The sequence below is a fragment of the Pinus tabuliformis genome, chromosome 5_2 (assembly GCF_031772625.1).
Source record: "Pinus tabuliformis cultivar Carrire ecotype Pingquan chromosome 5_2, CPIR1, whole genome shotgun sequence".
Classification (NCBI taxonomy): Eukaryota; Viridiplantae; Streptophyta; class Pinopsida; order Pinales; family Pinaceae; genus Pinus; species Pinus tabuliformis.
The window spans coordinates 859,922,559-859,936,599 of NC_142306.1; positions in this window are offsets into that span (position 1 = coordinate 859,922,559).

Genomic DNA, 14,041 nt, shown 5'->3' on the forward strand with positions numbered 1-14,041 from the left:
ACACAACTCCATCAACTCCTCAATCAACTCCACCAAACTCAATCACTTGAGTTCTAACTGAAGTCCATCATGCAATAGCTCAACTCACTCATAAGAAAAGCATATTTCCTTCTAAGAGTTGCATGTGCCACATCCGTATCTCGAAATGAAGTGCTCCAAGAGGATAAGATAATGTTTATAGTCCAAATATTATTAAGAGCTAATAATATTCGACTGTTCTATTTTTAGCCTGGCAGACTAAAAATAGAAACCGCCCATATGTCTAAAAATAGAAGTCCATCTATTTTTACCAACATGACCAATCATCCACAAATAGCATCCTGCAACTCATAGACCATGATCCATATTTCTAAAAATAGACAGTCGAAAAGTAGACTTTGTGCCAAAAATAGCCTGTGGGCCCACTTAGTGAAGGCAACTCCTTTTCACTAAGCTCCATCATCTTGTTGCATTTTCAACATCTGTAACAGAGGTTGCAAGCAGAGTCGAAGTGGATTACAGAGGAGAAGAACGAGACAAGAAAGCTATGATGGATCTTTTAATCCATTCAAGAGATCAATTAAGCCCAGATTCACTGATTAAAAATCACAGAAATCAAGCTTAGGAGGGAGTCGCAGCAGAAACAGTGAAGGAATTGAAAACTTTGAAGAGAAGCTAAAAAACGGAAAAACTGAAGACTTAGCATAAAAACTAAGTAAAAAAGGAGAAGCGAAGGAGTAAGGCGTCAGTGCTTAGCAACCGTTGGATCTTGAAAATCAACGGTCATGATCTAATCCCAGAGGAGACGAAGGAATATCGCATTGGCAAACTTTAACAAAGGAAGGTGGTTTTGTAACAGTGAAAGTGGATTTTAGACGACCTCAAAACCGTAAGCAGTATTGAAGGACGAGTGCCGATTCCACTCATCAAACAATGCGTGGTAGTGGAGGTGAGAGGAAACCACTTTATCGGATGGTTAAACCTTGCGCTTGTCATCTAACCTATATCAATGACAGCCTTTGGATCTTTTGGGAGCAGATTGACCGTGGAGAATAGGCAAGGAAGTTTAAACGGTCAGGAGCAATCTCAACCATTGGATTGGGGGATACAAAGGACAGTCAAGATTTGATCGGAGGCTACACTGATTGATGATCGAAGATCGGCTTATCAGAAGTTAAAGTGGAAAGGCTCAAAGGAGGCAGACCTGACGATAACTATAATCGCGGTTGTAATGTTTCTGAGATCCGCTTATGGGTGTCAGAGTGCAGTTTTAATGTAATTCCTTTGTATTATATAAAGTGCATGGCCGAGTCTGTTAATGAAAAAGTGGCATTAAGGATTCCGATAGTCGCATATCAGAGTCGGAGAGGTGATTATATATGTGTGTGTGTGTGTGTGTGTGTGTGTGTGGTGTTCACATGAAGAGGCCAATTGCAATCAACGATAAAGGTGGTGTCTCGAGATCTATGCAGGAGTTGTACGAAAGGTAGAAAAAGGTGTGTTATGCACATAATTCCTTTATAAAAGGGTTAGATAGGAAAATAGCGCCGATGAGTGATTTATGTGTTAAAACCATATGTAACTAAAGTTTAAGGAAGGAAAAGGTTATATATGCGGTTTTAAGGGTTAACGAAGGTTTATAAAGGTTGTGAAGGGATTTTAAGTTCCGATAGGAAGGATTAATGAAAGTCTTCCATAAAGTCTTATATGAAGGCTCGAGGGTTGATTAAAGTCCTAATAGAGGTTTAAAGCAGGGTGATTGAGTTCCGATATAATGGAACCGCTGATAAAGGGGCCTTAATCATTTATGGTTTGAATATTTGACTCCTTTGAGAGTCAAATACCTGGGATAGATGTATTTATGTGTATTTATGCATATTTTGGGTATGTGCATGGTAACCCTGCATCAGCATCAAATATACTGAGTCCACGGGATTCAAAAGCCTTTAAGAGGGCCACGAGGAGATTAGAACTCCTCAAAGATCCATGTGCCTCGGTGCACCATTATACTTATAGTGATCTAGCCAACAACACTGAGGTGCTTCTTGATGACCTCCATGATTGTTGAAAGCGCATGGTTGGGAATCCTCTAATGTAGAGTCACATGTTATTATAGGTTAAAAGGGGGACAATCCTCAACATTAACCAAATGCCACATAAACTATAATATTTTTTGCAACCAATATATACACACAGGCCCTATCTAATAGGTTGTCTTCATTGTAATCAATTGACTACAACAAACAATGTTCTTGTGTTGATCATGCCATAGTTTGGTTTAGGGCCTTATGGGCTTTTGAATGATTTTAACATTTCATAGTATATTAATCATTCATGTGGATGACAAGATCACAATTTATGTCAATTGCGTTTACATACACCATTTCAACCCAAAAATGCAACCACATGTCCATTATGTTTACAAGCATCATTTCAATCCAGAAATGCAAATACATGTTTAGTAACATTGCAAATACATAGGAACACTTACCTTGGAATTTTTTTAGCAACTGAGTTTGGGACAAGGACTCTCCACCCAACCATAGATTGCTGCAACCAATATTACTTGCAACAGTCACCCCCAAGCTAGATTCTAAGGCTTGAGGTGGATCACTTTCAAGAAAAACCTTCAACGAATACACAACTAAACTAGAGCACAACCAGACCACCCTACCTTCGTCCTGAAGGAAATCCACTACTCTTTGTAATGTTTATTCCCAACAGGTATTGATATGGCCTTTAGCTAGTTTATTAGTCTCCTCAGATCTCAACAACATAGCTCTAAGTCCTTCTTTCTATCCCTCTGCTATCTTGTTATCTATTGAATGTTGGTCGAGTGTGTGAAGGTCTAATTCAATGAATGAGATCAAGATCCCTTCTCTTTTCCTCAATTCTTCTACCTTGATCCATGGGAGTTGAATAGGAGAATCGAATGAGAGAATCCCCTCTCCTTTCTTCCACCTTCTCTTTTCTCTCATGCACAAGAATTTCCTCTCATTTCCCTTGCTGCCAACATAGTCAAATATTCATAACTTCTATCCTTTGTAATGTTTCTCAAGGCAGCATGGGCATGCATACTTCTCTTTCAACCCAATTTAATTCTAAGAACCAATACATTAAAACACACCCTCCAACCTTTAATTGCTTACATAACGAGTTCAGGTTTTCATGTAGCAAGGAAATCATGAAAAAACCAAGTGATTCACCTCCTCAGCAACCAAGGGCTAATATTTAAATCAACAATCCCCACAAGAAATCTCCTACCTGAGGCAGTGGAATCGGTGTCCCTCTCTCACAATTTTAATTTATAAAAGTATTTACATTGCATACCTCATGACAAGCAATTTGGGCTATTACAAATTCCTTTAGCCATATCTTTTTAATGATTGAATTGACATTTTAGTCCTTATATTTTACTTATTATGATAAAAAAATTCCATTCTAAAGTTATTTTATTATGGAGGTCATTTTTTTATTTCGGCATGTATTCTTTATCACTAGCTAGATCATTCACCAAGTGTCAATGGAATATTCTTAATATTGTAGGAATCTTGTATTATTTTCCATTTTGAAATGTAGAGGTAATTAAATTATGGAAGGGTTTCTTTTATACTATACACAATACATTGGAGTAGTAAAAAAAAAAAACTTTGTTTAGAGAAATGATTTCGAACAATGTTTTGAAAGAGTCGAATATCTTTTAATTTTATCCTTGTTTAAAGAATTAGAATTTAACTCTTATTTCATGGCAACTGTCATGGATTGATTAGTGATTTTTGAGACTGTATAAAAACTAATTTTCAAGTCAAGGGTTACATACAATAGCTAGGAAAGAGTTTATATTAATTTCAAGTTGAATGTTTGAGTGACAAGATCCTTCACACCGATTTTTCTTCCACTTCATGCATGCGAGATCCATTACAATCATTCATGTTCAATAATCATAACATGTTCCTAGAGCCATTGGAATGTAATTTTTCTTGTTCCCCACTTGTCCCTTCTATCAAATGTCAGCCTATTCGATCAAACCTTGGTATCAAATTTTATTTTTCTTCTAAAAATTACCTTATGTAATCATAACTTTCTTCCACTTATCCATTGAATTTTTTTCCCCAATTTACATTACTAAATTTCTTCCGATCACTTCATCTATTTCTCTAATTTTAGATCTTTATGAATTGATGTTTACTATGTGAGTTTGAAAATTAGTTTTCTAAATTTCAAGTTTATATTATCTAGAGATATATTTACTTTCCTTTGGAAATCCAATTTTTTAGGTTTTTTTTTTAATCTTATGATCCCTCCAAATGACTAAAATCTTGACATTATGCAAATGAATGAAACCAGAGAAAATGTTAGGGGCAAAATTTGGCAAATGGACTATTTTTGGACATTTTTTCAAAAAAAATATTCACCAATTTGGTTAAAAATTCGCTTATTTTTTACATATATATGATTAAATGGATGATATTCGCCAATTTTTTTTTACCAATTTTAATAGTAAATTACATTTTTTATTGAATATTCTCTTGCATTCTATATGCAAGAATTTTCAAACTAGAATAGTTGCCTACAATACTATATATAGGAAAAATATGAAATCCTTAAAAAATACCAATTAAACAATTTTGTAATCTAACTTCTATGTCTATATATGTAAATCATTTGAATTCAAATTCAAGGTTTCACACGACATAATCTTATTGATATAATTTCCTAAAAATAATATAAAAAAGTGCATATTTCAAAATTGAAATAATCCCAAATAAATAAAACCATAATTTTAGAATTAATTTAGATTGGATATTTTCAATAAATAGTCCCTCATATCCCAAAATAATGGTCTCATGTTCCCTACAGTTAGAAAGATACCTTTGAGGATGTAGTTGGAAAGACTTATTAGTGAATAGAACGACAATATATATGTTTTGTGGATTCCTTTCATTTCAATCATTCCAAATAAAAATAACAAAGATTTTTTATTTTTTATTATCTTGAAGTGAATAGTGAAGGAAGAATTGTATATGTATATAATAAATTATTAAGATAGGACGCAAACACAAATTGTAATTAGTAGTCAAGTTTCTCGAATACTAAGTTATGAATCATCTATATTTCCATACTGTTTAAATAATTTTATGTCTTTTATGAAATATTTACTAGCATCAAAATAATGGTTATTATATTCTATTAACTTTTGAAAAACTAGGTGTTGAAAAAAGGGCATCATCAACATAGGAAATCAACAAAATGTAATATATCTATCATATTTAGGACATGTTACATTTGGGTTAGAAAACATAAATGGCATTTATCATGAATTTTTAAGCATCATTATGTTATTGACATGGAGTGATCTTTTAGTATACACTTCATGAATTTCTCAATAACCTAAGTACATAGAAATATATCCTTCTAAACACATGACTTTTTTCTTAATTTGAGGTACATATTATACTATCTTGAAATCAACCTCCCTCCAATGTTAAATACTATAATGGTTATGCATGCTCAACCAATCTCAATGGCTAAGGAATAAAATATGTAGTGGTTAAACTAATTTATGACTATTCTATGTTGATTTGATAATAGTAGTTCTAACTTAAGTGCATGACATGTAAACTAACACCAATTCATGAAAATGTGAAAAATGATCTTTTTCGTAACTGGGACTCAGAAAGGTCTCCCACACTCTGCCATAGTCATGTTGACCCAATAAAAGATATATATGCTTCATGACTCTTAAATAATGATTGGGTGGCATAAACACATAGAGAAGTTTTAAATAAGAAACTACATGAAAAAAATCGATGAGATTATAAAAGGGAATTCTTACAACAAAGTGTTTAGAACCATTTTTTTTTCAAATAAGTAAATATTTGTCATTTTTAAATAAACATTTAGGCTAGCTACATGATTTTATAAAAAATATCTATAAAGAAAATACATATAAATTATCGATATACAAGAAAAAGAACAAAGAAATATATAATGAATGATAGTTGAGTTAAAAAGTATAAAAAAAATTGATTTTTGTTAAAATAGAAAATTTCTATTATCATCCTTAAATCTTGTTATACTCAGAAAGTAGCCTTTCAAAATTATATATATAAAAAAATAATAATACACTATAAAATTAAGCATAAATAATATGGCAATTTAATACAATTTTACCCAATATTATAATATGAAATTAAACAAATTTAATATACAAACAAAATAAAAGTTTAATTAATAAATAAATATGTACATAAAAAAACCAATTCCATAAAATAAAATAAAAATTATCCTATCTAAATAAATAAAGAAGTTAAATCAATTAATAATGTGTTTTCAAAATAAATCCTTAATTTTATTTTTAAAAAATATAATATAAAATTAAAATGATATTAAATTTTAAAATAAAGACAAGAAATTTTGAAAAATTTCTTAAATAACTAAATTTATACCAAATAAAATACAAATTTACACTTATATTTTTTTTTTATAATATATGGTTGTTGGTGATACAGGGCCTAAAAATACTTAATGCACTAAAACCAACCAATTTTTTTTATAACTAATCAAAACTCAACAAAACACGTGGAAATAATATAAATAGAGAGTTAAAAAGACATAAATCAAAATTGGAGAAAAGCACAAAAGCCCCGTTTTAGTTTATCTGTTGACTCATTTGGCTTTTGCCTTTTGGATTTATCTTTCCCTCAAGCATATCTTGGTTTAAATTTAGCATTCTGTTATGCATATATTTATTTAAATTTATCAATCAGTTCAAAATATCTCTATTCAACTTTTCCTTTGAGTTTACCCTTCAGAGTAAAGTTCGAATTAACTTTTAGAGTGAGGTTGTGATTCTGGAAAGTTCTAATTTGTTATAAGGAGTGGGGAATTTCATCCCATCTAATAACAACGGATCATTAAAACAGTGGACGATCTGATAATCACCCTATGAGGGATCTCAGTTAAGAATTATTGAATAGAGGTATTACAGAATCATGTGTTGGTGTGTGTGTCTAGGTAATTTTAGCATCAATTAGATTGCATATACATAGACACTTGAAAAGGAATACAGCAAAGAAATACAATAAGAAAATATAAGAACACAAGAAATTAATAAGGAGTTCACCCTATCCTCCAGGGCTACATCTCCGGTCCAGCTTTCAGTGGTGGCCTTCTTTTATTGTGTCTTAAAGCAGAGATTTACAAAGAAGGAGCTCAATATGAGTCTCCTGTCACAGGATAGCTTGGCAGGGTGGTTCTTGGATTCCCCAAGCCACTGGAGTACACAGACTCTCGGCCTTACCAACTTTTTGACCTCTCGAGTCTACAATGGAAGGAGCCCAATGTGGTGCTCGGTCCTGACAGATCCCCTTCAGGGATGGCTCGAATTCCTCAAGCCCTCTGGTGCTCGATGCTGCCTTTGGTCAGCTCGGCCCTCTGTCTTCTTTCTGCTTTTTGCTTTCTCTGTCTGCTTTCTCTGTTCTTCCGTGTGTGTGGGTGTGTCCCGTCTTTCTGGTCCCCTCGATTGTTCTTCTTTTTTGCTGGTCTATGCATGGCTTTAAAGCCACTCGAGCTCATGGCTTTTCGATTCCACTTCCAACTTTGTCGGATTTCCTGCTACAGCTGCGCTTGGAGTTCCCTGTCTCAGTGTCATCATTAGACTCACAGGGAATGGCCACTTGTCCTCCTGCGAACTGCACCAGCTTGCCTCGTCGATTCATTTCTTTAGTTACATTATGGAATGAGTCATCCACCACCTTGGTGGTCAATGTGGACCTCAAGTTCTTACAAATTGCGGCTTAATCCCCTGTCAATTTCATCTTCTCCATCGGGCGTGATCTCAGCCGTTATATCTGGAGCCCCCAGATCCAATGCCATCCTCTCGTTTCGCGCGGTTAACTTGCTCAACCGTTAGCGCACAATGAGTGATGGCTTTCTCTCTCCTCTGCCTCCCACATATCGAGCGCTGAGTGGAATCGCTCTGCTTTCGCCGAAACTGCTTACCACCCAGGGATGCCTCCAATCAATACCGCTGGTTTTTGGAGCGCGGGTCCCACCTTTGCCTTTAGCCTATTTTCCCTACGGGTTTCTCGGCTCTCATGCAGCCGAGCACTTGGGGCTTCTCCGTTTTGAGGGTAACTCCCTCCATTTCCTGATCCGGGCCTCCTAGGGGCTAATTTCGTCTCCCGCATAGTCTGCATGGGCCTCGGTCAGTGCGCTTTGACTGAGGTCCTCATCATTCCATGCTAGCTACCAACTTCCACTGGTTCAGAGGTGTTTTTGATCGTTGTTCTAAATTTTTTGAAGTCTATCCCGACTTGGTACAACCATGGTTCTGTTGATCATTCTTTATGGATCCAATTCGGATCACGACCTTCCCACTGAAAAAGCTTTTGGACCACCAAAAGTTGGTTTTATTTCAAGCATCGAATAAGTGAGGGTACTGCTGTCTCACTTGCCCAATCTCAATCCACTTTGCACTGCTCAACTTCGAACCTTTGAGTTCGATTCTGAGGTACTCAATGTTTCCTCTGCACATTGTCCTCACCTTCCTGTCCAAGACTGTTTCCTCCTGCAATTCATTCAGATATTCACGTAGCAAGTCGTCAATAGAAGGCAATTGACTTTTCTCTTCAGGATCCTCAATCATCGAAGGTTCAAACAATCTCAAGCGATCTGCATTTATGACTGAGTAGATGTGCATGTAAGCAGGTAGATCAAGGTGAAAAGCGTTCTCACCGGTCCTCTCAAGTATCTCGAAGGGTCCATATCTGATAGGCTTTATCTTTTTACCTTCACCTTGCATCCTGTCCTTGCTAATATATAGCCAGACCTAGTCACCAACTTGAAATCTATGCTCCACCCGATGCTTGTCATGCCTTGCCTTGTATTTGGCTTAGCTCTTTTCCAGCTGTTCCTGTACTGCCTGGTGGATCTCCTGGATCTGTTTAATGAACCTGGTTGCCTTGTCCACATCATTGTGTCCATCAACCGTGGTATCTTTACCAAAGACAAAATCCAAAGGAGACCTTGGTGTAAAAACAAAACAGGTTTCAAAAGGAGATCTCTGTGTAGAAGAATGTTTTTCTCTATTGTAAGCATGTTTCACATAACACAAGTGTTCATCCCAAAGTTTAGGATGTTTGCTGCAATATCCTATGAGTAGCTGGATCACTGTAACTACTTCTGTCTGGCCATCGGTTTGTGGATGAAAAGCTGTGCTTTTCTTCAGTTGGGTGTCCATCAGCTCCCACAGACTTGACCAAAACTTCCCCACAAATTGGGTGTCTCGATCAGATACAATAGAAGTGGGTAATCCAAAATGAACCCATACATGTTCAAAGAATAGTTTTGCAGTTTGTTCAGTTGTAATTTGCTTATTACAAGGTATCAAAATGCACATTTTGAACCTATCCACAACCACATATAGGTAATCATGGCCTTTTCTAGAATTAGGTAGTCCCCCAACAAAATCCATGGAAACACTTTCCCAAGGGTGAGAAGGAACTGGTAATGGAGTGTACAAGCCTAGTTTTCTATTACTGGGATTGCTTTTGGCACACATGGTACACCCTCTCACATATCTAGAAACTGTCTCATTCATTTTTGGCCAATAACAAAATCTTTGCAGCTATGCAACTGTTTTACTTACCCTAAAGTGACCTGATATTAGAGAAGTGTGTGCCTCTCTAATTATCTTTACTCTCTTTGTTTGTGGAATGAAGAGTTTCCCACAATGATATAAGAGTTGGTCCATCACATGATAATCCAATTATTCTACCTTTTTCCCTTGACTCAAAGTTGCATATACATCTTTAAAGTCTATATCTTGAGCATATTGTTCAATGTAGCTTTCATGTAGTACAAAATTATGCTTAAGTATAGTAGATGCATTTATAATGGGTCTAGATAACACATCTGCAACTTTTTTATGTATGCCCTCTTTATATCTGATGACCAAATGAAACTGTTGTAGAAAACCCATCCACTTGTAATGTCTTGATTGCTGCAACTTAGTTTGGGAGTGTAGATATTGAAGTGGTTGATGATTAGTATGTATTACTGTCTCTTTTCCCATTAAATAATGTTTCCACTTTTTCACACTCTGAGCTAATGCATACAATTCTTTATCATATGTAGGATAGTTAACTACTGCAGAATTAAAAGTCTCAGAATGATAACATATGGGTTTACGGTGCTGTGTCAACACTGCTCCCATGGCATAGTCACTGGCATTTATTTGGATCTCAAATGGTCTTTGTAGACCAGGCAGTGCTACTACAGGTGCTGTACTAATCTTTTCTTTCAAGGTGTAGAAGGCTTTCTGATGTTTTCCTCCCCACTGAAACACCTTGTTCAATCCTATCAAAGCATGTAAGGGAGTTGCAATTGAGGAAAAGTTAGAGATGAACTTCCTCCAATATTGTGTTGCTCCTAAGAAGCTTCTCACTTCTGTAGCAGACTTGGGTTTAGGCCAGTTTACAATGACGGCCACTTTAGAGGGATCTATTTTCAATTCACCATCCCCTACTATATGACACAAATAATTTAGAGATGTTTTGCCAAATTCACATTTGGAGAGTTTAACATAAAGTTTTTCTCTTTTCAAAACATCTAATGTATGCTTAACATGCTTTAAGTGTTCCTCCCATGTTTTACAAAAAATTAGAATGTCATCGAGATATACAATAACAAAATCATCAAGAAAAGGTCTAAGTACATCATTCATTAATCTCATGAAAGTAGTAGGGGCATTGGTCAAGCCAAAAGGCATAACCAACCACTCATACAGTCCCTGCTTTGTTTTGAAAGTAGTCTTCCATGCATCTTGCTCTGCAACTCTGACTTGATGGTATCCACTGTGCAAATCCATCTTGGTTGAATAAACAACTTCCTTCAATTGATCTAAAAGATCATCTATGTGAGGAAGGGGATAACAATTTTTAATTGTTATCTTATTTAGTGCTCGGTAGTCAATGCACATTCTCCACGAGCCATCTTTCTTTCTCACCAAAACGATTAGTGACCCACATGGTGATGTGCTAGTCCTGATGAACCCCTTCTCGAGCAACTCCTGCACCTGCTTCTTGATTTCAGCATTCTCTAAAGCAGACAACCTGTACATTCCAATGTTAGGCAGTAGAACAACTTGCTGCAAAATAATATCATGTACTATTTCCTTTTTGGGTGGCAGACCTTTAGGTTCTTCAAATAGAACATCATACTCTGAAACAATCTTTTCTATATCAGCTTGTTGATTAGCATTACAGCCCTCAAATACATTGGTTTTATCAGGTTTCTTTTCCTTTACAACCATTAGTAAGAATTGTTTACACGAATTTATCATTCTTTTCATCTGCCCTGAGTTTATGAGAGTATAATTATTCTTGAGCTTATGAGCTCTTACAAAGTATTTGATTCCATCTTTAACAAGTAGATACTTGTTCTGAGCTCTATAGAAAATAAATTTTCTATCATACAAGTAAGGGCTCCCTAAAACAATTCCACATATATCCAAAGGAATTATGTCTAACTCAACCTCATCTACAAATGCTGACCCAAAAGAAAACTTGAGTTTTCACTTTCTAGTCACTTGTAGTTGTGCTTTATCATTCAACCATTCTAATGGTTATGGTTTCTTGTGAGGTGTAGTTGCTAACCCAATTTCTTTACAATTTCTTTGGAAATCAAATTTCCTTGTGGGCCACTATCAAACTAAGTATCAATATTTTGATGTTTGGAAATAACTTGAATATGGAAAAGCTCATGTCTTTTTCTCTCATGTTCTTCATCAATAATAGATTGAGCAGAATTACTAGTAGATGCTTCAGAATTCTTACCTTTTATACCTGTGGCTACAATGATTGTTTCATCTCCCAAGTCTGACCCCAAATCTTTCTGAATAGCTGCAACAGTCTTCTTCTTCTTGCCCTCAGACTTCTTAGGTCTCAGCTCTGGATGCAGAATCCAACAGTGCTCATCATCATGCCCATCCTTGCTTTCCACTTCTACTTTCTTTTCTCCTTGCTCTTGCTTGCAATGGGTTGGGATGGTCCCCCAACTTGTAGACTTCCATTCTTTCCTATAGCCTCTAGAAGAGTAGCTTGTGCAAATACCTCATGTATACTAGTGGGATTAAACATGAGGATGGTATGCCTCATGTAGCTCTGTAGACCACCAATGTACTTCAAAAGAGTCTCTGGCGAGTCTAATGAGATCCCTAAAATCAATGCTCTCTTTCTAAATTCTTGAGTATACCCTTGCACACTTTTCCCTTTCAACTACCGAAGAGTTTGCCAAATCATCATGGCTTGTTGCATGTAGGCCAATGGATAGAATTGCTTCTTGATGGCAGAAACAAATTCACTCCAGACAGAGATGGTCTTACCACCATATTTTCATGTCAGCTTGGGTTCTACCTTCCCACCAAACCAAGGCAATGCCTCCTAGGCGTAGGCTTTCCAGCTAAATTCTTCTCTTGTCTGAGTCGATGTTCTGCACTCTGCAATACACATCAATTTGTCTAATCCAGTTGTCCAAGTTTTCAGCATTTAGCTCTCCATCATATATAGGCAAATTGAATTTAACATCTAGCTTAATGAAAGATGCTTTCTTATTATGCATAGGGCTATTAGGAGGTGTGAGAAAGTTTTCCTTTTTCCCTTTTCCTTTTGAGTGGTCATGGGAATGAGATTCATCTTCTTCTTTATCTTGTTTAGAGCCTGATGAATCTTCATCTTTATGCTTTATAAAGTCTCAATACATTTCTTCTACCATAGACTTTATAACTAGGAAACTCTCTATGAATTGAGGGTCTAGCCCCACAGAACCTTCCTCTGACATTGTCTTCCGAGGATAGACTCTCCCAATCTCAGGATTAGTTTCAACCAACTCTCCTCCTAATTTGAAATTTGATCTAGTGAGCATTCAACAGCTAAACCAACACAAGCTTGTCTAACCTTACAACCTAAAGCTCTGATACCACTTGATCTGATAATCACCCTATGAGTGATCTCAGTTAAGAATTATTGAATAGAGGTATTACAGACTCATGTGCTGGTGTGTGTGTCTAGGTTATTTAAGCAACGGATCGATCAGATTGCATATACATAGACACTTGAAAAGGAAGACAGTAGAGAAATACAGTAAGAAAATATAAAAACACAAGAAATTAATAAGGAGTTCACCCTATCATCTAGGGCTACATCTCCGGTCTAGCTTTCAATGGTGGCCTTCTCTTATTGTGTCTTAAAACAGAGATTTACAAAGAAGGAGCTCAATATGAGTCTCCTGTCATAGAATAGCTTGGTAGGGTGCTTCTTGGATTCCCCAAGCCACTAGAGTACACGGACTCTCGGCCTTACCAACTTTCTGACCTCTCGGGTCTACAATGGAAGGAGCCCAATGTGGTGCTCGGTCCTGACAAATCCCCTTCAGGGATGGCTCGAATTCCTCAAGCCCTCTAGTGCTCGATGCTGCCTTTGGTTAGCTCGGCCCTCTGTCTTCTTTCTGCTTTTTGCTTTCTCTGTCTTCTTTCTTTGTTCCTCCGTGTGTGTGGATGTGTCCCATCTTTTTGATCCCCTCAGTTGTTCTTCTTTTCTATTGGTCTGTGCATGGATTTAAAGCCACTCGAGCTCATGGTTGTTCGATTCCTCTTCCAACTTCGTCAAATTGCCTACTACAGCTGCGCTTGGAGTTCCCTGTCCCATCGTCATCATCAAACTCACAGGGAGCGACCACTTTTCCTCCTACGAACTCCACCAGCTTGCCTCATCGGTTCATTTCTTGAATTACGTTATGGAATGAGTCATCCGCCATGTTGGCGGTCAAAGCAGACCTCAAGTTCTTCTAAATCGCGGCTTATTCCCCTGTCAATTCTGTCTTCTCCATCAGGCGCGATCTCAACTATTAGATCTGGACCCCCCAGATCCAACGCCATCCACTCATTTCGGGCGGTTGACTTGCTCGACCGTTAGCACGTGATGAGCGACAGTTTTCTCTCTCCTCCGTTTGCCACACGTTGGGCACTGAGTGGAATCACTCCGTTTTCAGTGAAACTGCT